We start from the raw sequence: 13,284 nt of genomic DNA on the forward strand, positions 1-13,284 counted from the left end.
ATGTTGTCTGCACACTCCCCCATGGCGTACTACAATGTCCTGACCTGCTCCTTGTCTGGTCTCTGTGCTAAACCCGATGCAGAACAGTACCTCGTGAACCTCTGGACCCATTTCAGCCACGCCTCGGCTTGGATTGGACCTGCTACCCGCTCGAAGTTCTCTGGCAAGGCAATGACTTTTCCATCTTCTTCAGTTTTACGACGTTTTCGTTTCTTCTCTTCTATGATCGCTTTTCCGCTGCCACCATGTAATATCTGGGTTACTATACTCTTTGTACCAAATAAAGATATTCGTCTGTGGGTTAAAGTAACTGGAGTTTAATTACAAACGTCTAACATCTATGGCTTCCATGACAATACTCCTCACACGAGGTTCTGTACAGACCATGACATCACATCCTGTTATGATGCTTACAGTCTATTTACATAATCCATCCAGCAACATATATCACATTATACAACAAGTAGTAAACTCACTGTTATTCTTGCAGCAAAATCTGGGCGGTGAGAATCAATGCAGGAACTAGTTGCAAAACTATAAAGTGAACACTAGGGGGCATGCAATGATCATATAATATGAATGGATACAGAACCAGAGCTGAACTCCAAGGATCCACTGAGTACTAATGTACCAAGGGGTATCCCAGCAGTACTATTGGTTAATTGGTAACATTGCTAAATGACCTCGCCAATCATGCGTTCCTTCTTATACTCAATAATTCATCACTGCTTTCTCAAGGGCCATTAGGGATGGGCAATAAATGCTGGCCTTGCCAGCGACGCCCACATCTCATGAACAAATATAAAAAAAAATTTGATCACATGGTCAGAAACAGTTAGAATAAATGCGTTCCTGTATTTACAGCCTGCAACCTGTGAGGGAGCTGAGTTAATGAATGTCACGGTTATAATACCATTTACTGACACATTCTTGTTCATAACTATGGGACCTTTGTTCTTTTGGCTTCTAAGCATACTGTTCAATGAAGACTGCAGGGTAAACCAGTGCCTGCATTCCAAGCTCCTGTTGGTCAGTTGTTTTCAGGTTTTAATGTAACTTGCAGGTATGAGTTTGTGGTACTGGAGTGATGTGAAATCAGCTCCAACACTGCTGGTTCTTAACCAGCTTCTCAACACTGTTCCGAATATTGGCTTTTAATAATAACAGGCCTGTCCTCAATGGGGCACAACTCAAGTTTTGTGTTTTCGCAAGTGGAGATTTTCTTTTTTTTTCACAAAAGGGAAAGCCGGGGTCTAAATGCAGGATAAAGTGTCGCAAGGAAATAAAACATCCCACATTAGAGGGGAAAGGTGAAAAAGTCCAAGTCAGTCTATTGATGCCCCCTGCTGGCCCTCCATAACACAGCACTGATGGTTCAAGAGGCTGTGAGGTGGTGCTTGGAATGGACTTTCAGGTGGGGTAGTAGAGGCAAAACCCTTGTCGTTATCTAAGAGGCTGCTATGATGAGGAACTGCAGTGTATTTTTTTAGATTGACGTGTTAAGTTATGGCCTTCATAAATCCATAACTGTCTTGTAATTGTTGTGATATTCAATGTCAGTGATTCTCAAACTTTTTTGGTTGACGGACCCCTTTACAAATGGATTAGTAATCACGGATTCCCCACATCTAAATGGTAATATGCACAATAATGCTTTTTTAATAATGCTTTTATGAAAACAGGTATTACTTACAGATATCAGTGAGATGCGTGTTCCTGCTTCTCATTGCAGAGTCTATCTATCCTTGCATGCTTCCCCCCCTAGGTGAGACAGACAACCCACTCAGTGCTGCACATATGGCAGCTGCACTGCACTCCCAGCTCACATTTCACATTATTACATGAACCCCCTGGCAGACCTTCAGGGGCCCATGGACCCCAGGTTGAGAACCACTGATCTACATCAAAGCCCATACTTGCCTGCCATTTTGGAGGAAGCTGACTATTCAAAAGCACTGAGGGTGAGATTCAACTTCAGCTGGGCACCGAATGGATGTTAATCTTCCCTTTCATTGACTTCATGGCAATGCTAAATTTGTACATGGCAGTGATCGGCAACAATTGGAGTACTGCATTTGATTATAGAAAGGACTTTAAAGCCATAGAGAGACTGCAGCACTGATTCATCACGTAGTTATGAGTAGAAATTTCAGATACTAAAAGTGGATAGAGGTTTTTAAAATTCTGAAGAGTTTTGATAGGGGGACAAGGGAAAGACTATTTTCTGTGGTTGTGGAGTCAGTGAGGAGGGGTCATCAATTTACAGTTGTCGCTAAGAGAATGAGGAGGTGAGAAGAGCATTTGTTTATATGGAGTTATTGGAGTGAGGAATGCTTTAGCACAGACAGCAATTGGGAGCAGAGACCATTGCCTCTTTAAAGGGAAAAGTGGATAAATATTAGAAGCAGAAGGTATTGGACTATGATGAAGAGAGTAATATTAAATTGTTCTAGCAAAGAGCCATCACAGATTAAATTTTATTTGTTCATGGGATGTAGGCATCACTGGCTATGCCAGCATTTATTGCCCATCCCTAATTGCCCTTGAGAAGGTGGTGGTGAACTTCCTTCTTGAACTGCTGCAGTCCATGTGGCATAGGTACACCAACAGTGCTATTAGGAAGAGAGTTCCAGGATTTTGACCCAGCGACAGTGAAGGAACGGCGATATAGTTCCAAGTCAGAATGGTGGAGTGGCTTGGAGGGGAACTTGCAGGTGGTGGTTTTCCCATGCATCTGCTGCCCTTGTCTTTCTAGGTGGTAGAGGTCGCAGGTTTGGAAGGTGCTGTCGAAGGAGCCTTGGCAAGTTGCTGCAGTGCATCTTGTAGAGGGTACACACTGCTGCCACTGTGCGTCGGTGGTGGAGGGAGTCAACGTTGAAGGTGGTAAATGGAGTGCCAATAAAGCGGGCTGCTTTGCCCTGGATGGTGTCGAGCTTCTTGAGTGTTGTTGGAGCTGCACCCATCCAGGCAAGTGGAGAGTATTCCATCACACTCCTGACTTGTGTCTTGTATATGGTGGACAGGCATTGGGGAGTCAGAAGGTGAGTTGCTCACCGCAGAATTCCCAGCCTCTGACCTGCTCTTGTCGCCACAGTATTTATCTGGCTGCTCCAGTTCAGTTTCTGGTCAATGGTAACCCCAGGATGTTGATAGTGGGGAATTCAGTGATGATAATGCTATTGAACATCAAGGGCAGATGGTTAGATTCTCTCTTGTTTGAGATGGTCATTGCCTGGCACATGTGGCACATGTGTGGTGCGAATGTTACTTGCCACTTATCAGCCCAAGCCTGGATGTTGTCCAGGTCTTGCTGCATATAGACATGGGCTGCTTCTGTATCTGAGGAGTCGTGCATGGTACTGAACATCGTGCAATCAGCAGTGAACATCCCCACTTCTGACCTTATGATGGAAGGTAGGTCATTGATAAAGCAGCTGAAGATGGTTGGGCTTAGGGTACTACCCTGAGGAACTCCTGCATGATGTCCTGGGACTAAGATGATTGACCTCCAACAACCACAACCAAGTTCCTTTGTGCTAAGTATGACTCCAACCAGTGGAGAGTTTCCCTCCGATTCCCATTGACTCCAGATTTGCTCGGGCTCCTTCATGCCATAATCGGTCAAATGCTGCCTTGATGTCATGGGCAGTCACTCTCACCTCACCTCTGGAGTTCAGCTCTTTTATTCATGTTTGGACCAAGGTTGTAATAAGGATGAACAGTCTCCTTTTGTGTTGTAAACTTCAGGAATTGATACTGCAGTGGCTTTAATTCAATCAAAGTGTCAAAAACCACAAGAGCAAAGGTCATGTGTTTTATAAATGGGGCAGAACAAGGACATTAACTTACACTATTTAACTCCCACACAGAATTGATTATATTCTGAAAATATTTGCCAACTAGAATTACAGAATTGATAAGCTTTATATCATAGGCAAAGTCTTTGCAATAACTGAGCATTGCAGTACTTGATAAGCAGTGATGAGAAAGCATTATTTTTCACCTACCTGATGCTATACCTGTCCTGGGAATACTTGATGTTGCCATGAGTGCAGGGAGTGGGAAAACATTATATTCCCCTGGCACTGACTTGTTTCATCTTGATAAGAAAAAAATCCTGTGTATGGTTACAAAATACCCATAACTATCTAAATATTCATGCACTAAATGGGAATAATTGGGAAGGTTACATATTACAATGATGATAAAGGATACTGTCTAGCAGCTGGAGTCTCACATGTGCCTGTGACAATATATCAAAATACTGTAAAATAACTAGTTAATCCTTTGTGTCATTACTCATTGACAAAAACCCTTCAATTATATGTGAAAGATTTAAAGTTTGATAAATTCTCAATGAAAAGTCAATGACAGGTGAGAAAGATTTGGTGGAAGTGGTGAACACTGAAAAATGGCAGCAAATGTCACTAAAGGCGGTGGTTAACACAAAAGGTTTGCAGACTGGTAGATATTTTAAAAGTCTTGGCTTTGGCTCAGAAGAAATCAGCATGAATTGAAAGCCCATCTTTCTCTTTGTGAGTGAAATGTAATACTTGAAATGTGACAGTCGAAAACATTTTTATATCTATAGAGAGAAAGATGCACAACATTGAGGAAAACTTGAAAAAGAGTGCCCTCTGGTTGAATTTATGATTTATAAAGTGAGATGAGGTGAGAGTGACTGTCCTTGATATCAAGGCATCATTTCACTGAGTGTGGCATCAAGGGGTCTTAGCCAAATTGAAGTCAATGGGAATCAGGGGGAAATGTCTCCACTGGTTGCAGTCATACGTAGCACAAGGAATTTGGTTGTGGTTGTTGGAGGTCAGTTATCTCAGCCCCAGGGCATTGCTGCAGGAGTTCCTCAGGGTAGTGTCCTAGGACCAACCATCTTCAGCTGCTTCATCAATGACCTTCCCTCCTTCATAAGGTCAGAAATGGAGATGTTCGCTGATGATTGTTTGATGTTCAGTACCATTCGCGACGACTCAGATACTGAAGCAGTCCGTGTCCATATGCAGCAAGACCTGGAAAACATTCAGGCTTGGGCCGATAAGTGGCAAGTAACATTTGTGCCTCCCAAGTGCCAGGCAATGACCATCTCCAACAAGAGAGAATCTAACCATCTGCCCTTGACATTCAACAGCATTACCATAACTGAATCCCCCACTATCAACATCATGGGGATTATCATTGACCAGAAACTGAATTGGAGCAGCCATGTAAATACTGTGGCGACATGAGCAGGTTAGAGACCGGGAATTCTGCAGCGAGTAACTCACCTTCTGACTCCCCAAAGCCTGTCCACCATCTGCAAGGCACAAATCAGGAGTGTGATGGAATACTCTCCACTTGCCTGGATGAGTGCAGCTCCAACAACACTCAGGAAGCTTGACACCATCCAGGACAAAGCAGCCCGCTTGACTGGCACCCCATCCACCACCTTAAATATTCACTCCCTCCACCATTGGTGCAGTGGCAGCGTGTACTATATATTGAAAATCAATAGGGGTGTGGACAGAGTGGATAGGGAAAAACTGTTCTCCCTCGTGAAAGGATCGAGATCAAGAGGGCACAGATTTAAAGTGATTGGCAAAAGAAGTAAAAGCAACATGAGGAAGAACTACTTCAGCAGCGAGTGGTTAGGATCTGGCATGCACTGCCTAAGAGTTTGGTGGAGGCAGGTTCAATTGGGGCATTCAAAAAGGAATTGGACTGTTATCTGATAAGGAAGAATGTGCAGGGTTACGGGGAGAAGGCGGGCAAATGGCATGAGGTGAATTGCACATTCGGAGAGCTGGTGCAGACACGATGGGCTGAATGGTCTCCTTCTGTGCTGTAACAATTCTGTGATTCTATACAAGATGCACTACAGCAACTCACTCTGCCTCCTTTGACAGCACCTTCCAAACCTGTGACCTCTACCACCGTTAGCAGACACATGGGAACACCACCATCTGCAAGTTCCCCTCCAAGCCACACAGCATCCTGACTTGGGAATATATCACCATTCCTTTACTGTCACTGGGTCATAATCCTGGAACTCCCTCCCTCACAGCGCTGTTGCTTTACTTGGCACCAGATGGACTGCAGCAGTTCAAGGAGGCATCTCACCACCACCTTCTTAAGCGCACTTATGGATGGGCAACAAATGCTGGTCTTGCCAGCAACACGCACAACCCATGAAATGAATAAAAAAAAATTGGGGAGCTGAGTTGAAGTGTAGGAGATTGTTTATTGCCATTTGCTTTTCAAAAAAAATAATATTTATCAAGGTAAGGATCTTGTTATTTTTTACAAAGACATTTAATTTATTGTTTTACTCAACAGACCTGTTTATATAGTGTTAAGTATAACATTTGATTATTGATTTGTCTTTAATTTTTCCTTTTGCGTTTCACATAAAATTGAAAGACACTAATTTAGCAGCATTGAAGTGATGTTGGAAAAGATTACCCTCTAGTGGGGTACTCCAATCCTCTACCTTCTTGAGGGAAATGTGCTGTTTCGGAAGTTATAAATTATGTTTCGTTACCAATGCTCCTCATCACTGGGCAGCGGGACAGGGTTTATGCCTGTAATTCCTCCACATAATGAGTTCTTGATTTTGGTTTCCTTATAAGGAGGGTGTTACAAGTATGGTCTAGCCTTAGATATTTTCTTGGTTATAGCAATGGTAGGAGTGTACACGTATTGCCCAATATCTAACTATATAATGGAATAATCTAAGAGTATAACAGTAGGACCCATTTGATATCAGAACTAGATATGTGTATCTTTCACACCTACCCTGAAGTGCACCTCTCCAACCTTTTCAAAGGTGAACCAAGAAAACACTTGATAGAGTGAAATCAGATATAAATTGTTAGGCTAATTAATCTCTTTGCTCGTAAGTGAACATATGATACAACAGTTATGGACATATGTACATAATTCAATCAATACAACATGTCTGCATAATAATACAAAATAATGAACACACTATGCTTCTTCACGTTAGTGGGACATCTTGCTTGACTTCAACAAAACAATTTCTAATTACCCTGCTTTATTCTAATCATTTGATTCTGGTGAAAGTTGCTGTGGCAACCTTCTGCTTAAAAACCTGTCAGTCTGTGTCTGTCCCTTCTTTTAATGTCCCTGTGTTCACAATCAGCGGGGAAGTTTACGTAGGATAACCTCTGCCACATGTCTGGGATCAGAACTTTCCCAACACAGTGGCAGTGAGATATTTATCAATTTCCAAGATAGGCCAATGGAATGCCTATTGCTTACAGTCTTACTCAATAGCATCTTAACCACCTTTCATCTTGCTGCTTTTTTTTACAGCTTGTGTCAATCCATTTTTCTTTAAAAAACAATCAATTGCCCAGTAAAACACAGAAATTTACTGATTCAACATTTAAAAAATATAAAGTATAGACAATCAATAATTACAAACATAAATCAATTCAGTTAAAGCAAAAAACCATCCCAATAATTTTCACTCAGTTACTGTCCTTGCAAACTACCACCCCATCTCCAACCTCCCACCTGCTCCACTGGGAAGGAGGTCTTGTTCCAGGAGGCTTCCGATGTCAGCAAGGACTTTCCATGAGGGCCTGAGCTTCCTGAGGCACTGGTGCTCAGACATGTCGAGAAAACTGATCCCCTGCCTGTAGACTCTGTGTTGGGAATCTTGCTTCCTTGGATCTCTATGTCCAACCCCTCTACCATATAGAGTGGTATGTGGCTGAGGACAAGGCAGGTGCTGGTGTGGGTATTGCTGCTTCTCTGCCCCTCATCAGAGATGCAAGGTGCAGCTGTATAAGATACTCCCATGCATGGTGAGGACTGGCAGCAGGAAAGTGCAACTGAAAGTGAGTGAAGTGCTAGAGAAGTGAAGTGTCTTCCAAGAAGATGTCAATCACGTGTCAAGCTCTGAAAGCACTCTTTGAGAAGGAGATCTGTGAGCAGCAGCCTCTCACCTGGCTGTGGCCGCAGATCTTCAGTTTCACTGATCAAAACCTTCCTAGCTTGTCAGTTTCACTGAAGTAGCACTCCACATTGTGTACTTGCCTGGTTGACGCTGGCGAGTGGCTGACAGTCGGGTAATAGATGCGCTGGCTGTTAAAGCCAGAATGGTCGGTTAAAACAATACTTAATTACCTATTTGAATAAATAAATTACTTAACCGACAGCTGCACAGGGGTTCCCTACTCTCCTCTGAACCCTCCTGGGTGAAACCCGGAAGTGGGCGGGATGATGTTGGGATCCTGACCCAATGTCACTTTTAGGGGATTTAAGCGTGAAAGGATTGTGCCCTCACCCATTTTGCCACACTATCCCTTTCATCATGTTCATTTTATGCTGAAAATTAATAGCAATTGACAATTAAAATATTACTTTGTTGCCCTTACCATTACTGCTTACCATGCATAATGCTTCTGCCATCTGCTTCACTGATGTTATTTTCAGCATTTTGTGAATTGTTACATTTTCCTTTATCAATAATGTCGTTCCTCTGTTTGGCCTAACAGTTATTCCTTACAAAATGGCACGTACCTCTTAAGCTCCATCACCTTACTGTGAATGTGCACAGCTTTTGATGACATCAGGTGGGGAAACCTGTAGGACAACTCTGTGAGTGTGATGAACTTTTGATGACATCGTTTCGGAGCATATGGTATCAGGGAATGCAAAGTTTCACTATAAAAAATGAAGAAAGCCATGACGTACCTTTAGTGCTGAAGAAATGCTTTGCATTCCCAAGACAATCTGAAAACAAGCTTAACGACATATACCAGTCTGATCAAATGGGATTAATTAACTGTAATTGGCTAATTGTAATAAATGAAATGATGTGCAAAAATGATGTTTAAAACGACATTACCGGCTAGATTAGTGAAGCTTGAAATCAGCTAAACTTGAATTAAACATTGCGTAACCCAATGAAATCCACAGCCAGCATGTTACTTTTTAAATTACTCTTTTGCTTAATTAATCTTCATTGTAGCCTATCAACTGCATTTTTATTTATATATTTTATGGTTTTGAGGTTTTGCCTTTATCTGGTGTAAGTTTTATTTTATCCATTATTTTGATTTTTTTTATCTCTGTTTTTTTAAATTATTTTTTTTTATTCGTTTCTGGGATGTGGGCGTTGCTGGCTAGGCCAGTATTTATTGCCCATCCCTAATTGCCCTTGAGAAGATGTTGGGGTAGGCTATTGAAAATGATTATTTCAGAATACAGTAATCTGGCTTCTTGGACAATTGCTACCTGAAGCCAGAGAGCATCCTTATTGATTTTTCTTTAATTGCTTCTCTTCGTTTTGGCACACATCATCCAGCTGAAAGGACAAGTCTGTTGTTTGCTGTGCAGAGGCTCATGGTGCCTCACTTCCTGATTTTTTTTGCTTCTTCCTTGTGGATAAGTAAATGAGCTCCATTAATTGCTTCCTCGTGTGCTCTCCATCACCTGGACAAAACTGAGACCTTGCCATGTGGTGAACCACTGTCTCAAATCCATATCTTATTGGCTCTATGGCGCTGCAGATTGGTACATCGACCTGTGGTACCACAGAGTTGCTAGGAATCCATGCTTACCCATTTTTGAGAGGTTTCAGTAAATCACTTGATTGACAAACTGAGGTTGTAGGGTTAGGATGAATCTGGAATCTGGCTGCTTGAGGTTCATTGTTAATGTAGATAAACTCTCTACTATTATATCATAATTAAATTAGCTAAATCATCTCATTTACCAGAAAGCAAGAACTTACATTTATATAATAATACACTGATTATTATGTTGCAGTTCAATGTAGAAAATGTAAATGCATTTTGGAAGTATAAATAGGGATAGGAAAAAAGCTTAAATGTTTTAAATGGATGAGAGAAACCTTAATATGCAGGCCATTAAAGATGGCAATTGTTATGTTTATGCCAGGTTGCTGGATATATTATATACATCTGATTTATCTCTGAGCAATGCAGATAACACAATTGTATTAAATCATCAACTGGTTTATTTACAGCACTTTAAAATATCTCAGCACTACAAGATCTCAGTACAATGTCTTCTTCACCACAGTCTGTGTTTTGTAGAACATTCTAGGTCCGTCTCTTTTTAGTTACAGTTTCAAACTCTTCAGCTCCACCCCATAGGCTTAAGCAATCAAACACAATGAACACAGATAAGTGGACAGCCAAATACGATCAAACCCAAATCAATCAAACACTACAGCAATACAAGTAGATAAAGTTTTTTTTATTAGTTCATGGGATGGGTGTTGCTGGCTAGGCCAGCATTTATCGCCCATCCCTAATTGCCCTTGAGATGGTGGTGGTGAGCTGCCTTCTTGAACTGCTGCAGTCCTAGGGGTGTAGGTATACCCACAGTTCTGTTAGGAAGGGATTTCCAGGATTTTGACCCAGCGACAGTGAAGGAACGGTGATATAGCTCCAAGTCAGGATCATGTGTGGCTTGGAGGGGAACTTGCAGGTGCTGGTGTTCCTATGCATCTGCTGCCCTTGTCCTTCTAGGTGGTAGAGTTTGTGGGTTTGGAAGGTGCTGTTGAAGGAACCTTGGTAGGTTGCTGCAGTGCATCTTGTAGATGGTACACACTGCTGCTACTGTGCATCAGTGGTGAAGGTAGTGGATGTTGAAGGTGGTGGATGGGGTGACAATCAAGCGGGCTGTTTTGTCCTGGATGATGTCAAGCTTCTTAAGTGTTGTTGGAGTTGTGCCCATTCAGGCAAGTGGAGAATATTCCATCACCCTCCTGACTTGTGCCTTGTAGATGGCGGACAGGCATTGGAGAGTCAGGAGGTGAATTGCCTGCCGCAGAATTCCCAGCCTCTGACCTGCTCTTGTAGCCACAGTATTTATGTGACTGTTGCAGTTCAGTTTCTTGTTAATAGTAACCCCCAGGATGTTGATATTGGGGGATTCAGTGATGGTATAATGCCATTGAATTTCAAAGGGAAATGGTTAGAGATTCTCTCTTGTTTGAGATAGTTATTGCCTGGCACTTGTGTGGCACGAATGTTACATGTTACTTATCAGCCCAAGCCTGAATATTGTCCAGGTCATGCTGCATCTGGACACAGGCTGCGTGAATGGTACTGAACATTGTGCAATCATCAGCGAACATCCCCACTTCTGACCTTATGATGGAGGGTAGGTCATTGATGAAGCAGCTGAAGATGGCTGGGCCTCGGACACTACCCTGAGGAACTCCTGCTGTGATGTCCTCGATCTGAGATGATTGATCTCCAACAACCACAACCATCTTCCATTGTGCTACAATCAGTGGAGAGTTTCCCCCCGATCCCATTGACTCCAGTTTTGCTAGGGCTTCTTGATGCTGTACATGGTCAAATGCTGCCTTGATGTCAAGGGCAATCACTCTCACCTCACCTCTGGAGTTCACCTGTTTTGTCCTTGTTTGGACCAAGGCTGTATTGAGGTCAAGAGCTCAGTGGGCCTGGTGGAACCCAAACTGAGCATCAGTGAGCAGGTTATTGACGAGCGAGTGCCGCTTGTTAGCAGTGTTGATGATCCCTTTCATCACTTTGCTGATGATTGGGAGTAGACTGATGGGGCGGTAATTGGCCAGGTTGGGTTTGTCCTACTTTTTGTGTACAGGACATACTTGGGCAATTTTCCACATTGCTGGGTAGATGCCAGTGTTGTAGCTGTACTGGAACAGCTTGGCTAGGGGTCCGGCTAGTTCTGGAGCACAAGTCTTCAGTACTATTGCCAGAATGCTGTCAGGGCCCATAGTCTTTGCAGTATCCAATGCCTTCAGCCATTTCTTGATATCACATGAAGTGAATCGGATTGACTGAAGACTGGCATCTGTGATGCTGGGCACCTCAGGGGGAGGTCAAAGAAAGGAGACAGAAACTGTGGATTTGTGTCTACAAGCATATAATGCAAAAGCAAGGAGGTAAAGTTAAATTTAGGCAAAACCTAATTAGGCTCCACTCTATTTTGATGATTTGAAAGTAGTGTTGATATTGTAAGACTTAAAGGGGTCACAGTTACAAAGAAAGACCTAAGAACCTAGGGTTTTTTTTCACTGGAGCTGAGAAGGTTAAGGAGTCTAAGTCTAAGATTATGAAAGGGTATGATAATCGTGCTAGATTTTTTTCTATTAGTTGGTGCAACAGTAATGAGAAGGTGCAAATTTAAAATAATCACAAAAAAAATGAATGGGTGGTTAGAAATGTCTTCACTCAAAGAATGGCTAGAATGTGAGATGCTCTGTCATTAAATGTTGAAGCAAAGTTAACAAATTAATTTAAAAGAAAATTAGACTGTTGCTTGAAAAAGGGGAAATTAAAAACAGGAGATGAGACAAACTGACTCAAGTTTAGAAAAACATTGTTATACACACGGACTTGCCTGTTTCTATGCTACAACGTTCTATGATTCTCTCTTCCGCTGTTAAGTGTTCAAACCTAGGACCCAGCAGTGAAATGGATGGAGCTACATGCTTACCAGACTAAGTGAGTGGGTGGATGGCAGATGGAGTTTAATATGGGGAAGTGTGAGGACATCCACTCAAGAAGGGCAAATCAAAAAATGTTATTAATGGGGAGATTCTAGGAGCTGTAGAGGAGCAAAGGCACAAAGGTACCAAAATCACTAAAAGTTAGAGCAGTGCAAAGTTGCATAAATTTGGTTTGTATTCCTTTTAGTTCAGAAGGTTGAAGGGTGGTTTAATCAAGGTGTTCAATATGATAAAGATTCAATAGGATAGATACAGAGAAACTATTTCCTCTATTGGAGAATCCAGAACAAGGGGGCATAATCTTAAAATTACAGCTAGGTCATATATAAGTGAAATATGATGCATTTCTTTGCACAGAGAGTAGTGGCAATCTGAAATCTCTCTCCAAAAAGGCTGTGGATGTGGAATCAGTTGAAATTTTCACAGAGTTTTGTTCGGTAAGGGTATCAAGGGATACAGAAATAAGGCAGGTAACTGGAGTTCAGGTACAGAGCAGCCATGCGCTAATAAACTGGCAGAATAGGCTTGAGGGGCTGAATAGCACACTCCCATTCCCATCTTCCTATGTATCACCTCTATGCATGAAGTGACTAGACCATCCTACAATTATATTGTAGCTACTGCGCCATCACATTTAGCGATGTAGATATTGTCAACCTTATTGCTAGTGTCCGAGCTACTGAGCTACTATATTGTAGGGTTGTCACTATTGGACCATTTTGTTGTTGTATTTTAACCACCACCACCTGTTCTGCTATCTATTTTTCTACTCTGGAATGGCAGCT

The sequence above is a fragment of the Heterodontus francisci genome, chromosome 19 (genome assembly GCF_036365525.1).
Source record: "Heterodontus francisci isolate sHetFra1 chromosome 19, sHetFra1.hap1, whole genome shotgun sequence".
NCBI lineage: Eukaryota > Metazoa > Chordata > Chondrichthyes > Heterodontiformes > Heterodontidae > Heterodontus > Heterodontus francisci.